This window comes from Rousettus aegyptiacus, unplaced genomic scaffold (genome assembly GCF_014176215.1).
Source record: "Rousettus aegyptiacus isolate mRouAeg1 unplaced genomic scaffold, mRouAeg1.p scaffold_m13_p_4, whole genome shotgun sequence".
In the NCBI taxonomy this organism is placed as follows: domain Eukaryota; kingdom Metazoa; phylum Chordata; class Mammalia; order Chiroptera; family Pteropodidae; genus Rousettus; species Rousettus aegyptiacus.
In genome coordinates, this window is record NW_023416307.1 from 1770200 (window position 1) to 1782048 (window position 11849).

The following is an 11849-nucleotide window of genomic DNA, read 5'->3' on the forward strand; positions in this document are numbered from 1 at the left end:
CACACACACACACACACAGTCCTCGTGAGCTTTGGACCATGAGGAATCTGGCCTCTACTCTACAGGCTCCTCTCTCGCTCACACCCCCCTGAATGAAGCGGATTCGGACATGAATGATGCAGGCGGAGGCCCAGGCAAAAGCCGGGGCCTCTGCAGGAGCTCGGCGGTGACAGCTCCAACACACTGGACGTTTTCCTAGGATGAGGATGATTCACCTTCAAAGCCGACTCCAGCCAAAAAGCTTCGGGAAATTCTCATGTGTCGAAGGATTTCTCTACGTGTCTGATGAGCCGAGAATCTGATTTTCATTGCGTAACAGGCACAATCCATTTTTTTTTCCAGATAAATTAAGTCTGTCCTTTTTTCATAATGATGAGATCTAATATTATAATTTTAAAAAGGAAAGAAAACCAGCCCAGATGTCTCCTGCTGTCACTGTTCAACATCTGAGGATGGAATTTTTTCCACATATAATTCTATTCATCGATAAATAAGTATTATTTCCAAGTAGTTTTAAAGATAAAACTTTGAAGATAATTAAGTTGGAATTCTTATGCTGCGATGACCCGAATGTAAGGAAACCAGCTCCTCTTCTTGTCCGTGAAGAATCCACAGGGTAAAAAGCTTTCACGGGTAATAGTCGTTTCAATGAAAAGCACTCATATTCTTACTTAGTTCAATTACGGTACATTTATGTTTCATTAAAATTAGCTGCACAATAAATAGATGAATGTTGGGTACATTTCCAGACAAATAAGACTAATTTCAAAGAAGAAATTCAAGGGGGGAAGAGGTATCACTAAGGTGGGAAACCAGAAAATTTTTCTTTGGAAATTGTTTTAATTAATAACACCTTCTCGTTCCACAGGTAATTTGCCTTTTTAATGATGGGAGATACACCTCAAACAATGAAAGCCAAGTTTTGCTGCTCGGAAAATACTAACCCCCCGTGACGTCCCGTTAAGATGCCCATCTTCCCGTTCGCGTGAGGTTTACCTTCACTGCCGGAAGCCGGAGTCCGAGGCGCGGCTCGCCTTCCACGTCCTACCGTGAGTGTTTCAAAAAAGCAGCCGCCATTTCCGACTGGCTTAGGCCAACCAGAAGGACCGAATGTGGGAAAGCAAGCTGCCTCCCGGACCCAAGGACGCAAGGCCTGGTGATTAACTGGGGAGGTTGGACGTGGGGCCCGGAGGCCCCTAAAAAACCAGGAAGCGTTGATGATTGGCTTCCACACAGTTTCTTTGCAAACTGGCCTTCGTGGCTACTCGGTGCCACATGTGGATGGAGAATGGCCCCACACAAACCCAAGCTCACATGTGCGGCTCCTACCACGTGAGGTCACTGCATACGAACGATCAGATTTCCCAGAAATGAACCTGGCTTGGCTAGGTGCCCAGGCCTGGATGGACTGACTGTGACTGGGGAATATGGTCCCATAACAGAATCATGGCCTCGGGAGCCAGCCCTGAGCCTGGCAGGGCCAGCATGTCCTCCGGACGGGGCGAGCCAGACGGCCCATCTCACAGAAAGAAACTCCCCCCTTTGCAGGTGCAGATTCTATCATCTGAAGAAACCTGGGGTTGGTTTGGGCCCAGCTAAAGGGATTTAAAGATAAAGGGATTGGCATTTGGAGCCGAATGACTGATCATCGGTCAGGACCGCCTTGCACCCTGCAGGATACTTAGACTCCCTGGTGCACCCAGTAAATGCCAAAAGCACCCCTCCCCCCTTCCTCGTGACACTGGACCAGCCCACTCTGTTGCGAGCGCCTCCTCCGAGCACAGCGCTGCATCCTGCCGAAAAGCGCTGCATCTCACTCCAAGCTGTTTGAAAGGCACAGGCATGACGCCCCCGCCCCAGAGCACAGAGTGAAACAGCACGAGCCTTGAGCACAGGACGGTCGTCCGCCAGCCTTCAAAGCAAACTCTTTCCTCTCCCCGAACCATGCAGAGAACGAATTAAATACCTTCCCCCTAGGACTTACTGTGAGGATTAAGAAAATCGGGTATTAGATCCAACGACAGGAAATGTCTGGTTTTGTAGGTCAAACAGTTGAGCATCTGCAGCGTCACGGAATTCGAGCCGACTTCCGAGGGCTTTAGCACAGTGCCTGGCACGTGACCAAGCAAGAGTATGAATTCCGCAAAGATGTGAACTAAACTTGGATTGTGCCAAATACAACCAAAAAAAACAACTTCCAGGTAAGAACACTGTGTCCCACCCCCCAGCCTTGGACAGAACACAGCTCACGCCGCTAACGAAGGCACAAACAATGGCCAGAAGAAAGGAGGCTTTGGGGAAATTTTAGTTTAACGCCATCTGTGACGGCTCATGACAATTGGAAAGGCAAAAAGAGGGAACCATCCCCACGGAGCCCTAGAGCATGGTGGCCATCTGTCCTCCGTTGATGGAAGGTACTAGAGAAAGCTGTTATCTAAGATGGCTCTCCAGTCATCCGTAGGAAGACAACAACAGCCTCCCCCTGGTCCCCAGCGAGCAGGACGTGGGGCTGGAATTGGTAGCTGGAGGGGTTGTGGGTTTGGAGATGGTTTTCATTTTTAATTATTTCAGCCTCATCTTTTGCATAAAAAAAAATGTGACTTTTATTGTAAGCTCCCCAAGTCCCTAACATGTCACTTGTCTGCAAACGCCTCCCTCTGGCCCTCCAACCGGCTGGTGGTCAGGAAAGCAGGGGGAGAATTAAGCTCTTGGGTACGAAGCACGAGATTGTTCCTTGGCACTTTCCACTGACGGTTAACTTTTAATTAAAAGGTAAAAAAAAAAAGACATTAATTATCAGTTAACGAATTTCAATCTCTAATCAGACAAGGGAATTAATGTGTTCAAAAAAGGCCTCGATAATTATTTCTTGCAGTTTAGAAAAAGGGGGGTGATAAAAGCACACCCCTGCTCCCCATTCTTCCCCTCTGGCTGGAGGCAGCTTGGATGGGGGGCAGCCACGCCCACACCTGTTTGCCAGGCTGGGGCTAAAGGGCCATGTTACAAACAACCTCAGGAGAAAAGACACCACCTACCCCCAGCGGGACAGGGAGCTGCCGGCACGCTGGGCACAAGATGGATTTTCCTCCTCACTGGCAAAGTCGCTAGAGCTCAAGGACGATGTGCCCCGGGTGTGGAAACAGGGGGACCCTCGTTTTCACGATCTTTTGGTTACCATACTGGCAGAGGTCCCCGGGGGAGAACAACGCTTTTCTACTGCTCTTCTTGGTGTATGTATACCTGGTCATTTTCCCCCAAAACCTCCTTCTGAGGTAGTCTCCCACTTTCTTCCAGAACGGGCATTAACTTACATGTCCATTTCCTTCTAATTGTTCATGCCTTGCATCCTTAAAATATAACTTCATAACAATTTGTCATCTGAAATTTTGTGCATCATTTCTTCTCTATTATAAAGTCCATATTTGTACATGACTCTCAACTTATTTGGGCAGCTCTCTCACACAAGCCACAAAAAATAAAAAATAAAATAAAATCCCATCCTGTTGTAGATGAAGGTCGGGCCTTCCAGGTGCAGAGGTCCAGTGTCCTGCGTGAGGCGTGCAGACCGGAAGGACTCACCCACGGTGCCCGAAGGTTGACATCCCCACCCTTTACAGCCGAGAGAGACCCCGGGAAGGGCGAAGGGGAGGCTCATTCGCTCAGCGTACGAGGTGTTACAGCTCAGCACCCACGCAAGTGAAACGAAGCACACACAGATAGTGTGATGCGAAAAGCCATGAATTAGCCTCTGTGGGTGTTTGTGGAATGTAGGCAATAGGACCTCATCCTAGCAAAGCCATCATCTCATTAGCGACAGACAGCAGAGGACCCGCAAACGGCAACTGAAATACAAGAGTAAAATTGCCGAGATACGTGGATCTTTTTTTTCTGCAAAGGTTTAAAAAATTTTAAACCTTAAAAAAAAAGCCAAATATGACAACGGACGTCTACGTACCCTTGGCCGCAGTTTGCTGGTTGACAACGGCTCCCACATTTACCGCCTTCTCCCACATTCTCTCTCTCCCTTTCACTCTCCCCGCCTCTATTTCTGTCTTCCTCGCCACCTCCGTCATGTGAAAGTCGGATGAAGTAAGTCGATGTCATTATAACGGTTCGTCTCCAAATGTTTAATCTCCAAATCTTTCTCCTAAGAAAGAGGACGTTTCCCTACATAACTTGAATATCATTGCCACGCCCAAGAAACTTAACGTTGATAAACGGTATCGCCAAATACACGGTCCACAGTCAAAGGTCCCAGTCACCCAAGACCCTCTCGCGGATTATGCATTGCGTTTAATCATCACGTCTCTTTAGTCTCTTTTTACCCGGAGCAGATCCCTTCCTTACGTTGCTGTTTTTGTTTTTGTTGCCATTTGTAACATGTTTAAGAGTCCAGGCTGGTTGTTCAGTAGAACGTCCTACAGTTTGCATTTGTCCGATTGTGTCCTCGTCGTCTGATTCCGGTTAAACGCTTTGGTCCAGACGGCTAAATATTTGATGCCCTTCCCTTTGCATCAGAGCAAGAGCCCATGATGCCATCTTTCCTGTGACCCTGATGTTGACCGACGACAGGGCTGGGAAGGGAAGTTTCCCCTCATAATTAATAAATAATCTCAGGAGTGTCACTCTGAGGCCGTGTGACTGTCCTGTTCCCCAACAACTTCTTATCCCGTGATTTCACCTGATTCAGTTACAGTGATAATTGTGAAATTTGATGGATTTTCTAATTCTATCATCTTCCATCTAATACTGTCTCCTCCTTTTGTTTTGCATTTGCCACGTAGATTTGAAGGAGGGGGAGGTCTCTAGCTGGGGGTGGGGCAAAGGAAAGCTCTGGAAGGAGACGGCATTGGAAACGCAGAAGGAAATTACGAAGGCTGCATTTGGTGCCTTATGAGAAAGCGGATACTCGCTTCAGGTCCAGACAGGGCATCCTGGCTGGGCTCAGAAACCATGGGCCTCCTTTCTCCAGTCATCTGAGACACACATGTGAGGAGCCACGTGGGGGAGAGGTGGCACTAGGACTGTGTCCACAATCAGAGCAACAGGCGGCTGTCCTCCTAGGGTGACAAGAGAAGGTCAGCCTCTGGCTCTCGTCCACTGCCATCGCCGGCCATCTGGGCCAAGCACCCCCTGTTCCTCAGACATACAGTTGTAAGGTGCATATGCCAAATAGAGCAACCCAAAGCTTCAGTGTTAAAGATTTGGGGGAAATAGACATTTTTATATTAAAACAAGTAGGACAATGATAAGAATGCAAAGCATAACTAAAACGTGAATCTAAACTATGAGATCTATACAAAATATTTTGAACTTTTGGTGAGCCGTCTGGGTTATCCCCCAGAACCTGGGGACACACATCTTCTCTCCCTGCTTCAAAGATGACCCCGAGGAGAACATTTGAGAAACACTGTCCAAAGCCAATGAGACAATGCCGGGGCCACAAATATCAGGTATCAGGGAGGCAAAGTAGAAAACAGGCAGGTTTGATTGTATAAAAGCGAAGGAGAAAATTCACTGAATATTGTCATCTTTGAGATCAACATATGGTCACAGGAAGAGGTAATTACTAACAATTGATTCTTAAACATTTTATTTCTTATAATATCTTTATTGGTAGAGAAGTTTCCAAAATGGTCTCCTTTGTCTTATCCCAGAGATAACTAGAATACTTCGTGGGGTGTGTTAGTAAAGAGGAAATAGGCTCTAACTTTTCTTTAGGGTTTAATTTTAGAATTTTTATTTTAGGGTTCCAATTCTATATTTTGCAGAGTGAGAGAACACTTTTTTAAAAAGGCCCAATCAAATAGAATAAGCATTCCAAAGTCTTATCAAGATTTGGAATCTGGCCCATCATTTTATGAAACAGAGAAAGGAAATCAATGCTTTAAACAGAACAAAATGAAGTCATTATTTTTATGAAATTTTTGAAAATCCAAACTCTGAGGGCTCGGATTTTGTTAAGCCACCAAAAAGCGAAAACCAATAAAGCCTGTAAATGTAGATTTTTATGAAGTGGAAATTACGCTAATTTTTATAATTACACAGTAGGAGATTTCTCTGGGTCCGTCTGTCCATTTTAATCCCAGACTCTCTTAAATATTTAGGGTATTGCCTCTTTGGAACAGAAGTCTCAGCAGCTGAAATGTTAATGATGCGCTCCACTCCCAGAGAGCGAGTCAGGTGACAGAGTGGAGACATGTGGAGGAGCACAGTTCGCTCTCCGACCCCGGGGTTTCCAATGCCACGGAGCAGCTGACCGCCACGCTCCCTGGTCCTTCCCCCTGAGGACGTGTGGGGCCCCACGGCGAACAGCTGAGCGTAAGGCCCATCACGCCTAACTCAAAACCAGCCAATCCCTAAACCCAATCTAACCTGAGTCCTTCCTGCACTTTCTTTCCGAGTATCTATCAGCGTATAGTCATGTATGTACTTGTGTATGGCATTTCTCCCCAGCTAGACTTTAAGTTCCATGGGGCTGGGAACCATGGTCTCTTTCACACCTGAGCACCTGAGACCAGCTCGTGCTTAATGAACGAGTGAATGACTACATGAGTAGATTGCAAGCAGCAACCCTCTCTGAGTGGGTTCCCTCTCGCTCAGGCACTGGTTATTTGGTAATTGGTCCACAGCCCACCTGGATTTTATTTAACCGAATGGGCAGGCCCGAGACTCTGGCTTCCTGTAAGTTCAGTCGTTCCTCCGGCTTCCATTCTCTGAGCCCCCAGCATGACAGCAAGAGCCGGGGACATTGAGGCCGAGGGTGCAAACGAATGTATGAACGCGTCAACCAAACCAGCGCCTGCAACAACCATTTCTTTTCAAGGGCGAGCACGTCGACCCTGTCACTCTTAAAACCCAATATGAAAAAGAAATTATAAATTTAGGAAGAAAAACAAAGGAAGTGGCCATCTTGACTCGCCAGGAGCCAGGCCCGGAGGGCAGCAGGCTCTCTGATTTCACTCCCTCCAAGTAGTAGACACTGAGACCGCCAAAATTTCTTATACACAGAGACCTTCACCAACCAACAAAGGCTTTGATCTCAAATGCCAACTCCTATTGGCTGGTAGCTGGGGGTAGAAACTACCAGGCTACGTAGGACAAGGCCGCCGTGGGCGCCCTATGCTACATTCTTGTTAATTCTGCCCTAGGACCTGACATTACCGTGAGGCCAACATGGAAAGATCAGAGGAGCATTTTCTGACCCTGTCTTACCACAGTATTTGGCACATAGTAGGTGCTCAAAAAAAATTAATTAGATTGATTAGTCTCTAGGCTAGTGGTATTCACTTGGTGAGTTCATGTCACACTTTCTGTACCGTTTTGTAACTAAAGAGTTTATGGGACGGTGATGACTTTGAGGTGGAGACATTGAGAATGGCCTTTGTTCTGGTTCTAATTTGTGATTATCTGATAGAGTAGCATTTCTCTAAGTCCTCTGATTCACGCATCAGAGCCCAAGATATTCCTGACTTAAGTTATGCCCGAGACAGCCCCCCGGGCTCCCCACGACGCACAGCCCTCCCGCGCTCCGCCAGGGCCACTCGTTTGTTCAGCGCCGAGCTCTGCAAACACGAGGATGATTTCTAATTCTGTTTTGTTTCATCGACCCCAGGAAGAGTGCCTGCCAAGAACAGGTTCCTATTCAATGTTAATTCGATAAATGCACTGAAAATCCTACACCAAGAAGATGGAAAGTTTGGCTCAAAAACAGCAATATCTGGATATTTGAACCATGGCTGACACCTCATATTTCAGAGTGCTAGAAAATCTGAAGACACGTGGACTTACGGCTGACGGATGCGCTCGCTCTGAGCTCCGGCGCTGAGGCAGACGCTCGAAAGGCACCAGGGAGGGACACACAGGGAGACATGGAGCTGTCTGGTGTCGGGGCGAGGGCTGGAGGGGCCGCTTCCTCCCAGACAGAAGGGCTGGCAGGATCCATCGTTCCTCTGTGGAGCCAGCCCTCCACCACTCAGCTTGCAGACCCAGGTGGGCGCCATATCTGAATCTCCATCAAGGTAGTGAATGTGCTTCACCCCGCCCAGGTGATTTCCTGAGACCCTGCCCCTCCCACCCAAGCCACTTCCGGAGGCTTTTCCACACAAACGAAATGTCTTGGCTCAAGCCGCGAACTTCCCTAAAATCTCTCAAAGGTTCAGAAACCCTAAGCCAGCCGTAGCTGGCCTTGACGAGCCACGTTCCTGTTGCTGAGCAGCCCCGGCCTGGTGCTAGCAGCAGCTGGCCTTCATTCCAGGTACCCCTGAGCCCAGCATGGGCGGCACCCGCCTATGGCTTGATGATGACTCTTGCTAGGTAGCTATGGGCAGGGCACAGGCCGTGGATGAACGAGTACTGGGGCAGGACCCATCGCAGAAGGCCCTGGGGCTTGCATATTCGATGGCGGCTTCAACAAAGCTAGATAGAGCATCTCCTGGGGCTGCATCGGAGGACACATCCAAAGAGTGTACTGAGCCGGCACCAGAGCCTCCTAAAGTGGATCCTGCTCCACAGGGTCAGCCCTCACTGGCCAGTCCTTACAATCAATCAGCCCAAAGTCAATCCCTCCCACTGGCGTGCAAACAGCCATCAAGGCTCAACTACAACCGGAGGGCACACACAGCCCATACAAGGATACACCTAGACACCTGACTCAGGTGACCAGGGCCACTGGGGCCCCACAGGACACTTACTACATAAGGCTGCTCTACTAAGAACGGGAGACACAGCAGCCCTACCGAACGCACAGCAACAAACACACATAGGCGGCCAACATGGGGAGACAAAGAAACGTGTCCTAAATGAAAGGAGAGAACAGAGCTCCCGAAAGAGAATTAAACAAGATGGAGCCGAGCGATCTGCCAGAGGCAGAATTCAAAACGCCAGTTATGAGGATGATCAGTGAACTTAGGGAAAAAGTAGATGAACTCAGTGAGAACTTTAACAAAGAGATAGAAAACATAAAAATGGAGACAGAAAATACTTAAAAAGATCCCATCGAAAATGAAGAATGTAATTACTGAAATAAGGACTGTATCAGAGGGAATCAACCGTAGATTAGATGAAGCAGAGGGTAGAATCAATGATTTAGAAGAAAAGGTGCCAGAAAACACCCAAAGAGAACAACAACAAGAAAATGAATCCAAAAAAATTAGGAGTCTACGGCCATGCTACCCTGAATCAGCCCGATCCTGTCTGGTCTTGGAAGCTAAGCAGGGCCGGGCCTGGTTAGTACTTGGATGGGAGACCACCTAGGAAGACCAGGTGCTGTAGGCATAAAAAAAAAACATAACAAATAAGGGATTGTAAGGTGACAAGGTCTTTGCAATCTGTGAGGTCAACCAAGGGTTGCCTTGTCTAAAAAATAATAAAAATAAATAAAAATAAATAAAAACGAATTTTAAAAAATTAGGGTAGTTTAAGGGACCTCTGGGACGATATCAATACAATGAAAAATTACTCAGCCATAAAAAAGAATGAAATCTTGCCATCTGCAACAACATGGATGGACCTAGAGGGCACTGTGCTGCGTGGAGTAAGTCAGACAGAAAAAGACGTAGGCCCTATGATTTCACTTACATGCGGAATCTAGAGAACAAAGTAAACTCATAGATACGTAAAGTATTTTGAGGGTTGTCACCTGGAAGGCGGTTGGGAGTGGGTAAAAAAAGAGAATGCTATTAAGAAGTACAAAATACTCATGGGAATGTATTGTATAAGAAATATAGTCGATAATATTGTAATTACTTTGTATGGTGTCAGATGGGTACTGGACTTACCAGGTGCTCACTTCGTAAGTATATAAATGTCTAATCACTATGTTGTACACCTGAAACTAACATATTATTGCATGACAACTATGACTGAAAAATTTTTAAATGTTTTTAAAATTATGGGAAACTCAGCAACAAACAAGCAGAGAACTCAATTTAAAAATGAGCAAAGAACTTGAATAGACTTTTCTCCAAAGAAGATATACAAATGTCCAGTAAACACGAGAAAAGATACTCAATATCACTAATTATTAGCGAAATGCACATCAAAATCTCAGTAATCTTACCCATTAAGATGGCTATTTAAAAAAAAAAAAACAGAAAATAACAAATATTGCTGAGGATGTAGAGAAATCGGAACCCTTGTGCACTATTGTTGGGAACGTAAACTGGCATAGCTTCTGCAGAAATGGTATGGTGGTTCCTCAAAAAATTAAATTACCATATGACCTGGCAGTCCCACTGGCGAGTATGTGTGCAAAGAAGCGAAGGCAGACGCTCGAACACATATTTGCACGCCCGTGTTCACAAGAACAAAGAGATCGAAACAACCCGAATGTCAACTCGTGGGTGAACAGGTGAACAAAATGGGGTCATTACACGCAGTGCAATATGGTTCAGCCTGAAAAAGGGAAGGAAATTCTGACATATGCTCCAACTTGAAAAAAACCCTGAGGACATCATGCTAAGTAAAATAAGCCAGACGCAAAAAGCCAATATTATATGATTTCATTTCCATGAGCTGCCTAGAGCAGTCATATTCACAGAGACAGAGGGTAAAATGGTGGTCGACTGGAGCTAGAGGAGGGGGAGGGTCAGTGTGCGACAGTAAACAGTTCCGTTTGGGAGAATGAAATGTTCTGGAGACGAATGGTGGTGTTTGCACGAAGTGCGAATGTGCGTAGTATCACTGCATTTCATTGCGCTTAAAAATTATTAAAATGGCAAATTTTATGTGTATTTTACCACAATAAAATCAATTCTTTTTTTAAAAAAAAAAAACTGCACGTCTTTAAGATTACTCTATTTCACCTTTGTGGAATTTACCCTACATATTTAATCACGAACACATGAAATTGCGTATGTATACAGTTGTTTGTTGCGGCATTGTTTACAATAGCAAAATATTAGAAGCCAGTGAAGTGGGCATTATGAGAGGACCAGCTAAATAAGTTATCGCTGCAAGCGTACGATGGAAAATTTTGCAGCTGCAAAAATGAATCAAGCTGCTCTCTATGAAAGCACATGGAAAGTTTTCCAAGATAAATAATTGAGTGAAAAAAGCAAGGCGCAAAGCAGAGCGTAGAGCACGCTACAATTTGTTTCAAAGATGAGAGGAGACTATGCCCTTGAATTGCCTGTTTGTGCACAAACTTCTGGAAGAACATACTGGAAACTAGTAAATGGCATTGCCTGTGAAGTGGGGAGCTGTAGCGGGGAAGAGGGAGACTCCTCACACATTCTATGTTTAATTTCTTTAAAATAAATTTATTGACTTAAATTAGTTTCAAGTACACAGTACATTGGTTAGACATCTATAATGTTCATGAAACAATCCTCCCAATTGCTCCCTCCCTCCCCCGGCCCTCCACCTAGCCGTCATATTAATGCCGACTGCGTTCCCTCCGCCGTGCTCCCTGTGACCAACTATGAACTACTAATCTGTACTTCTTTAACCCTTCGCCCCATTCTCCCAGCCTCCCAACTCCCCACCCCTCTGTCCGCCATCAAATTTTCCACTATATTTGTGAGTCTGTTTTTGATTAGTTTGTTCTTTTTGCTCCTTAGATTCCATATGTAAGTGAACTCATGTGGTATTTATCTTTCTCTGTCTGACTTATTTCACTCATCGTAATAACCGCTAGGTCCATCCATGTCCTTGCAAATGGTAGGATTTCATTTTTTTTTAGCAGCTGAGTAATATTCCATTATATATATGAACCATAATTTATTTATCCAGTCGTCTGTGGATGGGCATTTAGGTCACGTCCATATCTTGGCTATTGTGAACTGTGCTGCCATGAATACCGCGGTGCATAGATCTTCACGAATTATTGTTTTGGTTTCCTTCAGATA

General features: G+C 45.8%; 1 pseudogene; it reads left to right on the plus strand.

The window, feature by feature from the left end:
- The first annotated feature begins 9157 nt into the window (after positions 1 to 9157).
- On the plus strand, positions 9158 to 9276 carry LOC118602245 (annotated as a pseudogene).
- Positions 9277 to 11849: the final 2573 nt, after the last annotated feature.